Below are 11,566 nucleotides of genomic sequence, written 5' to 3' on the forward strand. Positions count from 1 at the left end.
AAATGTCATGCAAAATGCATTCCCACATTGGGCATATCCAAAAATATGTATACCTCCTTCTATATCTAGAGTCCAATACTTCCCTGTCCCATATACATATGTGGGTATGTATATATATACACACATATACAAACACTATATCTCTATCTATATATACACACACAATAAAAATGTGTATTGTGTATATATACATATATACATTAGGTATATGCATATATGTATTTACATGTATGTATGGGTATACATGTATATGCAGTGTGTGTGTGTGTGTGTGTATGTGTAGAGAGAGAGAATGAATGTGAATGTCCTAATGGTGAAGAACTGAAGCATGCTACCCATTTCCAGACAAGGAAGCATTGTACTCAAGGTGTAGAGGGAGACATCTATTTTTGGACACGGTCAATGTGAGAATTTGTTTTGCATGACCATTCACATTTGTTACAAAGGTTTTGTTTTTCTATCTTTTTCTTCATTTGTCTAGGGGCAGGGTGGTGGAAGGTAGAGAAAATAAATACTTGTGAATTTTAAAAAGAGAAGATAACTCAAAAGCTACCTTGCACAGGAGGCCTTTCCCAATCTCTCCAGCTGCCACAAAATTCTCTTCTAAACTCATCTACTCGGAGAGCCAGGTATGTTACATTCATCTCCTCCACGAGGGTTCTCCAGTTCCCTTAAGAAGTTGGAGGGGAAGTCTGTTCTCTGCCATTATCTAGAGCCCCCATCGGTGTGTTCTCCCAATTATGGGGGACCAAGCACCCCAGTTCCATTTAACCACTTAATCAAATTAGCTTTTCCAAAAGAATATTTCATTCAGAGGTATAACACGAGTAAATATACAGACTTTCTCTCAACACCTAGGGGCATAATCTCCCCTACACCATTTAGGTCTTTTGGAGTGAAGGGGATTAGGTTCTCAGTTTAACTCAGTTCTTACATTAGTCCCATCAGGTTCAAGTGCAAAGTCCTTCCCAGGCTAGTATCCCAGGACCTTGGTTTCTTAGAACTTCCCTCCTAAGCTGGCTGCAACATCTGGACTGGATTCGTGAGCTCCAAGGTCCCCATGGTTTGAGTTTCTAGGTCTGCAATTCCATTCCCTATACCTAGAATAGAATAGAAAAGGAGAAATGAAACAGACCAAAACTCCAATCTAATTTCTCTAGGCCACATGGTTTATGGGGAAGGTGAGGTAGCCTTCAGCCCCTTCCTCTCTTACCACATGGTGACGTCTATTTTTTAAAATAATAATAAACATTTTTATTTATAGTTTTGAGTTCTAAATTCTATCCCTCCTTCCCTCTCTCCCCTCCCTGAGGCAGTAAGCAATAGAGGTTATACATGTGCAATTATATAAAATATTGCCACATTAATCATTTTGCATAAAAAAACCTAATAAAGAAATGAAAGAAAGTGAAAGATAGCATTCTTCAGTCTGTGTTCAATCAATATCAGTTCTGTCTTTGGAGGTGGATAGTATGCTATGGGAAAGCAGTCATACTAATTCATTGCTGATGGAGCTATGGGTTAGGCCAACTATCCTATAAAACAATTTGAAATTCTGCTACAAAAGTTACAAAATTCATTCATGTCCTTTGACCCAGTGATCCCACTACTGAGTTTATACCCTAAAGAGATAATAAACAGCAAGAGAAGACCAATATGACCCATCACTGGATTTGGAGAAGACTTCATTTCATACTCTAGCTCTGCCACTTTGTTCCATGGGTAAATCATTTAACCTCTCTAGGTCTCAGAGTCTCGTCTGTAAAATGAAGAGCTTGAAATATGTGAATGTTAAGGTCCCATCCAACTCTAAATCTGACTGTGTACAGTGATCTCCATCACTGATTCCAATGGGAGAGGGGAGAGTTAGGCCTCATGGCTCCTGAGGGCATCCTAGAAGTGGAAGATATCTGCCAGTGGTGGCTCTAGCACAGATGGGAGGTTGTTCTAGAAAACATGCTATGACATTGTCTTAGCTATCAGGTGGTTTCTCAGAAGATCAGTAACTGCCTCTGTGAATCTGAGGGCTTACACATGTCAAGCCCATCAGAGTTACTTTTGAATGCCCTACAGACTGAATCCAGTGACACGTAATCACATCAAGTCAGAAATGATGCAAGACTTTCTTAGAAGACAAAACTACACCCTGCCCTGCATGTCACTAAATGGTCTGTCTTTCAGGGACCTATCCATGTTTCTTCAAGCATCCAGTGTATCCTGGTCTTCTTCAGACCCTTAGGAGAGAACTTCTCTGTGAGACTGTAACCTTCCTGAGGGCAGGGGTACTGATTTTTTTTTTATTCCTTGTGTCTTATGCATAGATCAGGCATTTTTCTAATGTTTCTTTTAAAGGTCCAGGTCTCTAGCACTCTTAATCTATGGAAAGCATTTTGTAAAACTTAAATTGCAATATAAATATTATTATTATTATTAATTATTTTCATAGGTCACATGGCCTTCCTATATTTGTTTAACTTCCTTCCTTCCTTTCTTGTTTTGTATTATTTTTCATTTAGTTTTAGAAATCATGAGAACCGGTGACTGTAGTGTAGTGGTCTTGGAATGAGGAGACTTGGACTCAAGCCCTGGTTCCTACTCTTCCTAGAGAAGCAATGTTACCTCCAGGTCAGAGTACTAGGGTTGAAGTCAAAAAGACTTGGGGCTGGGAGCAGCTAGGTGGCGCAGTGGATAAAGCACTGGCCCTAGATTCAGGAGGACCTGAGTTCAAATCCAGTCTCAGACACTTGCCAGTAGCCGTGTGACCCTGGGCAAGTCACTTAACCCTCATTGCCCTGCAAAAAAAAAACCCAAAATAAAACAAAAAAGACTTGGGGCTAAGTCCTACCTGTGACACTTACTAGCTGTATGACCTGTGGATAAGTTCCTTAACCTCTAAGCTTTAGTTTTGTCATCTGTAAAATGGTGATGACAATACCCATGGTTTCTACTTATTTTACAGGGTTGTTGAGAGCCTCAGATAAAATAAATGTCTTCTAAGTGCTTTGAAAACTTTAAGATACTATATAAAGTCAGTTAAGAAGCTTAACAGCTTCCACATGCGCTGCCTTCAGCTCATCCTTGGCATATCTTGGTCAGATAGGATCACCAACACAGAAGTGCTCCAATCTATGCAACTTCTGAAGCCCACCTAGGGATTCCCACAAACAATTCACCATTGCCACCTTTCTCAAAAGTCAGAGGAAGGTGCTCACTTCGGCAGCACATATACTACAATTGGAACAATACAGAGAAGATTAGTATGGCCCCTGCACAAGGATGACAGGAAAATTCGTGAAGAGTTCCATATTTTTAAAACTAAAAAAAAGTCAAAAGAAGGTATTCCCAAGAAAAATTCAACCCTGCAGCAGAATGGGCCTGTGCTATCATCCAGTTTAAATGTGGGAAAGCCAGGACCTAAGGCAGTCTCCAGCCTGAGTGAGGTCCACGTGAAGTAAGAGGCTGTAGACCACAAGACTGGGTGAAGTCAGAGAAGACCTTGGCCCAATAAGTGCTCTTTCAGACCCAAAAGAAAGCACATTTTAAGAGAAACAAAACAAAACAAAATCTCAGCTTTGCTGATGGAAAACCAAAGGAAAGCCTCCTCCTGTCAAGGAATCAGGCAGGCCATTCAGCACGTCAAGCCTCAGAGCTTTGGGAACCAAAGAAAAGGAGCTGAAACAAGGATTTGTTGCTGGGAGCAGCGGTGAATGGTGCAGCAACTCTGACTATTTTAATTAATTTTTGTTATGAAGCCAAACCGATCATTTGCTACTTGCCAAGAGGCCAGGGCTGTCCCCTGCTTCTCAAAGGAAGAAAACTTGTCTATCCCGCAGCCAGTTTCTAAGCTGGATATTCAACCAGTGCAAAATGTGGATGATTGGTTTGGATGAATTTCTTGGATGCAATTCTGAGATGACTGGCTATAGGGAGATCTAAAAGGCAGAAACTGTGCAAACCATAAGCAACAACAAGTAGCCTCAAGGTAGCAACCAGCTAAGCATCAAGATGCTGTCTGCTGCCCACAATTGCTGGAAACTTCCCTTTCTGAGGCTCTGGGGCCATTTTGTATTTGTCTCTGGGAAGGAATCCCCTAAAGCCCATTACAACAAACTTAAATAACCATCATTTGTATATCCCAGGGGTTCTACACCGTTTTCTGTGTGGGTCTTAGAGACAGTCTGGTGAAGTCTCTGGCCCCCTACTCCAAAAGGTGTTTTTAATTGCACAAAATAAAATACATAGAATTACAAAGGAAACCAATTAGATTGAAATAGAATTATCAAAATATTTTTATAAAGCAGGTTCACAGACCCCAGACTAAGAACCTCAGAGGAGTACTTAACAATCACAGAATACTTTCATACCTTCACTCATTTAAGCCTCACAACTACCCCATCAAATACATAATACAAGTATTATTATTATCCCCTTTATAAAGACAAAGAGGGGGCAGCTAGATGGCACAATGGATAAAGCACTGGCCCTGGATTCAGGAGGACCTGAGTTCAAATCTGGCCTCAGACACTTGACACTTAATTAGCTGTATGACCCTGGGCAAGTCACTTAACCCTCATTGCCCTGCCCCCCCCAAAAAAAAGAACAAAGAAACATCCTAAGAAAGGGAAAGGGACCATCTCCAGATTATAAAGTGGCAAAACCAGAACTAGAAACCAGAATTCTACCAGATCACACTTTCTCATTCACCAAGCTGAAATACTCAGAAGCCTTTCTCTCTTTGTGAAGAAGTTGGTCTTTGGTACCATTCCATTAGGTCACCTAGGCAGCTTGGTGGATAAAGTACTAGGCCCGGAGTCAAGAACACCTGAGTTCAAATCTAGCCTCAGATACTTGCGGGCTATGTGACCCTGGGAAAGTCACTTAACCCTGTCTGCCTCAGTTCTTCATCTGTAAAATAAGCTGGAGAAGGAAATGGCAAACCACTCCAGTATCTTTGGCAAGAAGACTCCAAATGGGGTCATGAAAAGTTGGACACAACTGAACAACAACTATTCTACTGCCTTTCCCAGGATTTCTTTCCTCCATCCTCTGTCCATCCATAGATGCCTGTCTTTTCACCTCAGGCAATTATAAGAATTCCCAATAAGGCATTAGACTTTATCAGGAATACATGAATTTTAATAGAGAAATCCAGAATATATAAAAAGATTCTGGGCCTAAATAAATGAATCTCCAATAGTGGAATTCCAGTCATGGAGAATAGTACTTTTGACCTCAGGTAGGCATTCCACTTATTCAAAAGCCAGCCCTGCCTACCGTGGCTCTTGTCCAGGCTCTCCTCCAAACTCTGGAAGTGATTAGGATAACTTCTAAGCACTGTAATTGGGCAACCTTAAGTGTGATGAAATCTGTTTATTTTCTGATGAATTTTCTGTTCAAAATGTTCTGTGGTGTCACAAAGGGTATAATCACGTCAAACACAACCTGAAACAGCATGTGAAGCTATTGTTTTGGGCCCTGTGGAAGGACTTCTATCTTTGGAAACTTCAGTGACTGTCTATCTCTCAGGGTCACAGCATGAAAAGAGAAGGGAGGGGGGAAATGTCTCTCTGTGTTTCTAGATTGTAAAGTAGAAAATGCCTCCTCTTTTTTCTGAGGAAAAAGAAACCTGGGAATATTGTTTCCCAGATGGAGGAACAGTTTTACATAGCTTGAAGTCCAGAAAATAAAGGAGAAAATGTTAATGTAACAAAGAGGTAATTAGATTAGTGAAGGGAAATTTATCTCACTCTTAATATCCTCCTCAAGGGTTGTTGTCAGGAAAGTACTTTGTAAACCTTAAAGTGTATAAATGTGTATCCCCTTCTCTGTGTTCACTTTCACAACCCACATTAATACTTACAAGCTAATGTGTCCCCAGAGGGTGAGTTGACTTCTACTATTCAGAGTTATAAAGGAAACTCTGAGGGCCTGGGGTGGTTTCTTAGTATTCTCACTCATGGGCCCCCACTTGTGTAAAGCAGCCAGACTTAATTCACTTGTGTGTGTGTGTGTGTGTGTGTGTGTGTGTGTGTGTGTGTGTGTGTGTGGCAATTGGGGTTATATGACTTGCCCAAGGTCACACAGCTAGTAAGTGTTAAGTGTCTGAGGCTGGCTTTGAACTCAGGTCCTCCTGAATCCAGGGCCGGTGCTCTATCCACTGTGCCACCTAGCTGCCCCCTAATTCACTTTTAATAAAAGAATTTACTGAGAAAGCATAGAGCAAGAACAGTTGGTACACAATATTCCTCCTAATCTAAGGGCATACTTTCCCCTGGCACATAGAGCTGAACTGGGCTGCTCTACTACTAAGATGGTATCCATATGGCCAATTGACCTTGGGACTTTGCACACAACTGTCCCAGATCATAAAGATAATGGGGTTTTTATTTTGTTCTCTTAATTTTTAAACCAGAATAGAAGAGGTATCATCTTATTTTTTAATACCTTGAAAGAGAAGTCCTGTTTTGGGGACAGCTAGGTGGCACAGTGAATAAAGCACTGGCCCTGGATTCAGGAGGACCTGAGTTCAAATCCAGCCTCAGACACTTGACACTTATTAGCTATGTGACCTTGGGCAAATCACTTAACCCTCATTGCCCCACCAAAAAGGGAGAGAGAGAGAGAGAGAGAGAGAGAGAGAGAGAGAGAGAGAGAGAGAGAGAGAAATCCTGTTTTTACCTCCAAATCACAAAGAATCATAGTTGAAAGGAAACTTAGTCTCTCTTAACTTTTCTAAACTTCAGTTTTCTCACTGGCAAAAATCAAGGTGTGGGGCAGCTAGATGGCGCAGTGGATAGAGCACCGGCCCTGGAGTCCGGAGTACCTGAGTTCAAATCCGGCCTCAGACACTTAACACTTACTAGCTGTGTGACCCTGGGCAAGTCACTTAACCCCAATTGCCTCACTTAAAAAAAAAAAAAGAAAAAAAATCAAGGTGTTAGTCTACACAATTCCTAATACCTCTTCCAGTTCTAAATCTCCCTATTATTCTCCCATAGTGTCATCCATCCCACCTCTCAGTCCAATTCATGGATTCTTTATCTCCAAAAGGGGTTATCCAGTTTCTTTCTAAATACTTATAATAATGGAGGACTCCACATCTCACAAGGCTGTTCAATTTATTTTTAGGTAGCTCTTTTATTCTGTAACAGAGCTGTTATCTTATTGGGCTGGGTACTTCCTTCCCTTGTGAAGATCACAACCCATCCAGGTTATCCCGTGCAAATCTCACTCATGTCCTTACACGGATCCTCACAGAATCACAGAAGCTCAGAGTTGGATAGGACTTCAAAGATCATCTTATCCAATCAGCACTTTGAATAAGAATCCCTGTGACAACATACTTAAATGATTGTTTGATTATCCAGCCCTTTGCTTGGAGACTTATTGTGGGAGAGAGAGAAAGCTTACAGCCTGTTGGGTGGTTCATTCTTCTTTTAGATACTACTAATTGATAGTAAGTTTTTCCTCACATCAAACCTAAATTTTGTTCTTTGCATTTTCCCCCCATTGCTCCTACTTCTGCCCTTTGGGAACAGGCAGAACAAAGCTAATCCCTCTTCTAAATGACAGCATTCAGGATACTTGAAGACAAGTCTTATGTCTCCTCCATAAATCTTTTCCACAGTGGATCTAACCAAGAGATTGGAGGATTTCTTTTAGGTCTTTAAATAATTCATGGATACCAGTGCTACATGACATAAAATCAAACAGCTTTTGCATGAGTAAGATCAATGAAGATAAAATTAGAAAAGAAACAGTAGAGCATGAAAAGATATTTGCAAAGTCTGATATCCATAATATATAGGAGACTGATACAAATATATTGCACCAAGAGCCATTCTTTCTAGATAAATGGTCAAAGGATATGAAGAAACTGTTTTTGAAAGAATAATTTTGAACTATAATTGACCACACATACACACACACACACACACAAATGCTGCAAGCCAGTCATTGTTAGAGAAATGCAAATTACAATTACTGAGGTTTTAGCTCACACTGTGCAAATTGAGAAAAGGTGTTAAAAGTTGGGAATAATCAGTCTTAGAGAGGGGTTATGGAAATTAGAGGCATACCAATATACTGGATCAGTAAGGTGATCCAACTGTTCTCAATTTGGATTATGTAAGAAAAATAAGTGACAGGGGCAGCTTGGTAGCACAGTGGATAAAGCACTGGCCCTGGATTCAGGAGGACCTGAGTTCAAATCCGGCCTCAGACACTCGACACTTACTAGCTGTGTGACCCTGGGCAAGTCATTTGACTCTCATTGCCCCACCAAAAAAAAAAGAAAAAGAAAGAAAAGTAAGTGACTAGAATGTCTATATCCTTTTATTCAGCAATTCCATTACTGGGAATATACCCTAAGAAAGAAATGAAAATCCAGAAACAAAAGTCTAATATCTACCACAATATTCAATGCTCTTTGTGGTAATAAAGAACTGGAAATAAAGCAGGTACCTATCAATTGGGATGTGGTTTTAAAAGGTCTGTTATATGGAAATAATAGAATATTAATTATGTAGTAAAAATGATTCAGAGAAATATGGGAAGATTTATCTGAATTGATGTAGAGCAAATTGTTGTTCACCCTTTCTTCTCAAAGAGGGCCAATGACATCATGACGGTGATGTCTTGACTTGCATGTGAATTGGATTTGAATGAGGCAGAGTTGTGCAAAGTTGTCAGTCTTGCACTGGACCCTAATGTCTCTGGAAGGGAGAGCAAGACAAAGAACAAGATCACCGTCGATGGTACAGGATGCAGTGGGTGACCTTGGCCTTTCTAAATTAAGGACTTTCTCAGTTCTCAGTTTGTCTGAGATTATGTCCATTTAATGAATAATGAATAGGTAAGAATCGAAACAAAAGACTGTCCGATTTACCATCCCAAAGGTATCAATTGATTTGGGCAGAGAAGACCCTCAGAGTTTCTGGCCAGAACAGAAAATAATTGCTATTTACACTCATTCTAAACCATCAAAATCCAAACAGTGAGGCAGAGAGGCTTGGTTTAGGGCTGTTATTGGCCATTCAATGAAAGCCAGAATGATTTAAATTTAAAGGACAGTTGGGAAGATGGCAGAGAGAAGCCAGGAAGTTGCCTGAGCTCTCCCGTATTTCTCTCAAAAACATTAAATCAAGCCTCTAAAAGGATTCCGGAACTACAGAACCTACAAAAAGACAGAGACACAATCTTCTTACTTGAGAAAATTTAGAAGACTTCAGGAAAGGTCTGTCTCACTTGGGCAAAGGGGGAGGGCGGCTTGGCTCAGCATAGCTCAGCGCACCGTCAGCTCAGCAGAGCTGAGAGTGGCACAGCTGAGAGTGGTAAAAAGTTTGCAACAGTGACTCCTGTGCCCCAGGAGAAGACTTCAACTTTATAAATTTAAAGGGCAGTCAGGTAGTTCCATTTAAAACATGATGAGCAGGGCAGCTAGGTGGCACAGTGGATAGAGCACCGGCCCTAGAGTCAGGAGTACCTGAGTTCAAATCCAACCTCAGACACTTAACACTTACTAGCTGTAGCTGTGTGACCCTGGGCAAGTCACTTAATCCCAATTGCCTCACTAAAAACAAACAAACAAAAAAACATGATGGGCTTTTTAAAAGCCTGTTTTTCAGAGCTCAATTTCAAAAAATCAAAAATGAAAACTGTGCAGGACAAAAAGTAAATTGTCATAGCTTTTGGAAAAAAAAAGGAGGAAGAAGGAAGAAGAGGAGAAGAAATAGTAATATCAATAATTGTAATAATAACAACATTATCCAACTTCTGTTTGAATTGCTAGGTGGGGTCCCCAGAAGGCAGCTACTACTGCTTTCTGATAGCATGGTAAAGACAGTTAATACACAACCTTCTCCTAAGAATCTGGTTTGTTCCTTCCCACAAATACGGTATCTAAAGGAGAAGTAAGCTTAAATTTAGACCATAATAGTAGTGAGGCATACTCACATCCACTATAGCAAATTAAACCTAACCAAAAGAACAATGTACACAGTAACTACAGCAATTGAAAGAAATGGCCATAAAAGGAAACTAAAGTTAAGGCAAATGAAAAACCAGTGTCCTAGAGAACAGATAATAAACCATAGCTCTCTCCTGCCCCCTTCTCTGGAGAGAGGCTGGGGACTAACTAGGATAGAATATTGCATATATAATCAGATATAGTCATTTATTAAAATACCTGTTGGACATTGGTTGATACATTGGTCTGTTTCCCAGACCATACTGGAAGGCTTTCTAGCTTGATAAAACTTGCCAAAATTGGTGGACTCAGTTAACAATAGTAACTGGGGGAAAAAAATTTGAAGCAGAGACAAGAGCAGTGTAAGATGGTGGTGGTGGTGGTGGTAGTAGTACTTACTTTTCGGGGCTATTGTGAAGAAAATTCTTCGTCAGGTATAAGGTACTGTATATATGTTACCTATTATTGTTGTTGCGATAGTCAACCTCATGGGTGTTTTGCAAGGAAATCTCCCTTTAAAGTACTATATAGGGGGCAACTAGGTGGTGAAGTGGATAAATCACCAACCCTGGATTCAGGAGGACCTGAGTTCAAATCCAATCTCAAACACTTGACACTTACTAGTTGTGTGACCTTGGGCAAGTCACTTAACCCTCATTGCCACACACAAAAAAACAAAGAATGTACTATATAAATGTAATTTACTATTTAAAAAAAAAGGGGGGGACAGCTAGGTGGTACAGTGGATAAAGCACCGGCCCTGGACTCAGGAATACCTGAGTTCAAATCTGGCCTCAGACACTTGACACTTACTAGCTGTGTGACCCTGAGCAAGTCACTTAACCCTCGTTGCCCTACTAAAAAAAAAAAAAAAAAAAAAAAAAAAAAAGATGAGCAGGATGCTATCAGAAAAACCTGGAAAGACTTACATGAGCTGATGCAAAGTGAAATGTACCATATACAAAATAACAGTAATATTGTGAGATGATCTGCTGTGAATGACTTGGTTATTTTTGGCAATGAAGTGATGCAAGACAGCTCTGAAGAGAAAGAACTAATGGTACCCGAATACAGATGGAAGTGTATTTTATTGTTGTTGTTGTTGTTGTTGTTAGTTCCTTTTTCTAAAGTATTTTTGTCTGCTATGTTTTGCACAACTGCACATGTATAACATATTGAATTGCTTAAGTTCTTAAGGGGGGAATAGAGAGGAAGGATGACAATTTGGAACACAAAGTTTTAAAAATCGATGTTACAATTTGTTTTTACATGTAAGATGGGGAAAATTCTAAATAAATAAATAAACAAAATTGGTGAAGACTGAGAACCCCTGTTTACCTCCATATCACAAAAAGGCATCTGAAGAGGACTTTTGTAGATGAGTTTTCAGAGAGCTCTAATTGCAAAAGTGCTTCTTTACCATCAAGCAGAAATTTGCCTTGTAACTCCTATCCAATAATCATTCTCTCCTCTAAATGCACAAAGAACATCTATTCTTATTTCCACATGACAATCCTCTAAATATCTGAATCGAGCTTCTCTTTCTTCTTTTCTCCAGGAGAAACATCTCCAGGTCTTTCAAGTGATCATCACATAAGG

General features: G+C 40.1%; 1 non-coding gene across 1 annotated transcript; it reads left to right on the forward strand.

The window, feature by feature from the left end:
• The first annotated feature begins 3,204 nt into the window (after positions 1-3,204).
• Positions 3,205-3,311, forward strand: LOC122737474. Its single transcript, XR_006354307.1, has one exon. It is a non-coding gene; the product is annotated as a U6 spliceosomal RNA (small nuclear RNA).
• The last annotated feature ends 8,255 nt before the right edge of the window (positions 3,312-11,566 follow it).

This window comes from Dromiciops gliroides, chromosome 1, assembly GCF_019393635.1.
Source record: "Dromiciops gliroides isolate mDroGli1 chromosome 1, mDroGli1.pri, whole genome shotgun sequence".
NCBI lineage: Eukaryota > Metazoa > Chordata > Mammalia > Microbiotheria > Microbiotheriidae > Dromiciops > Dromiciops gliroides.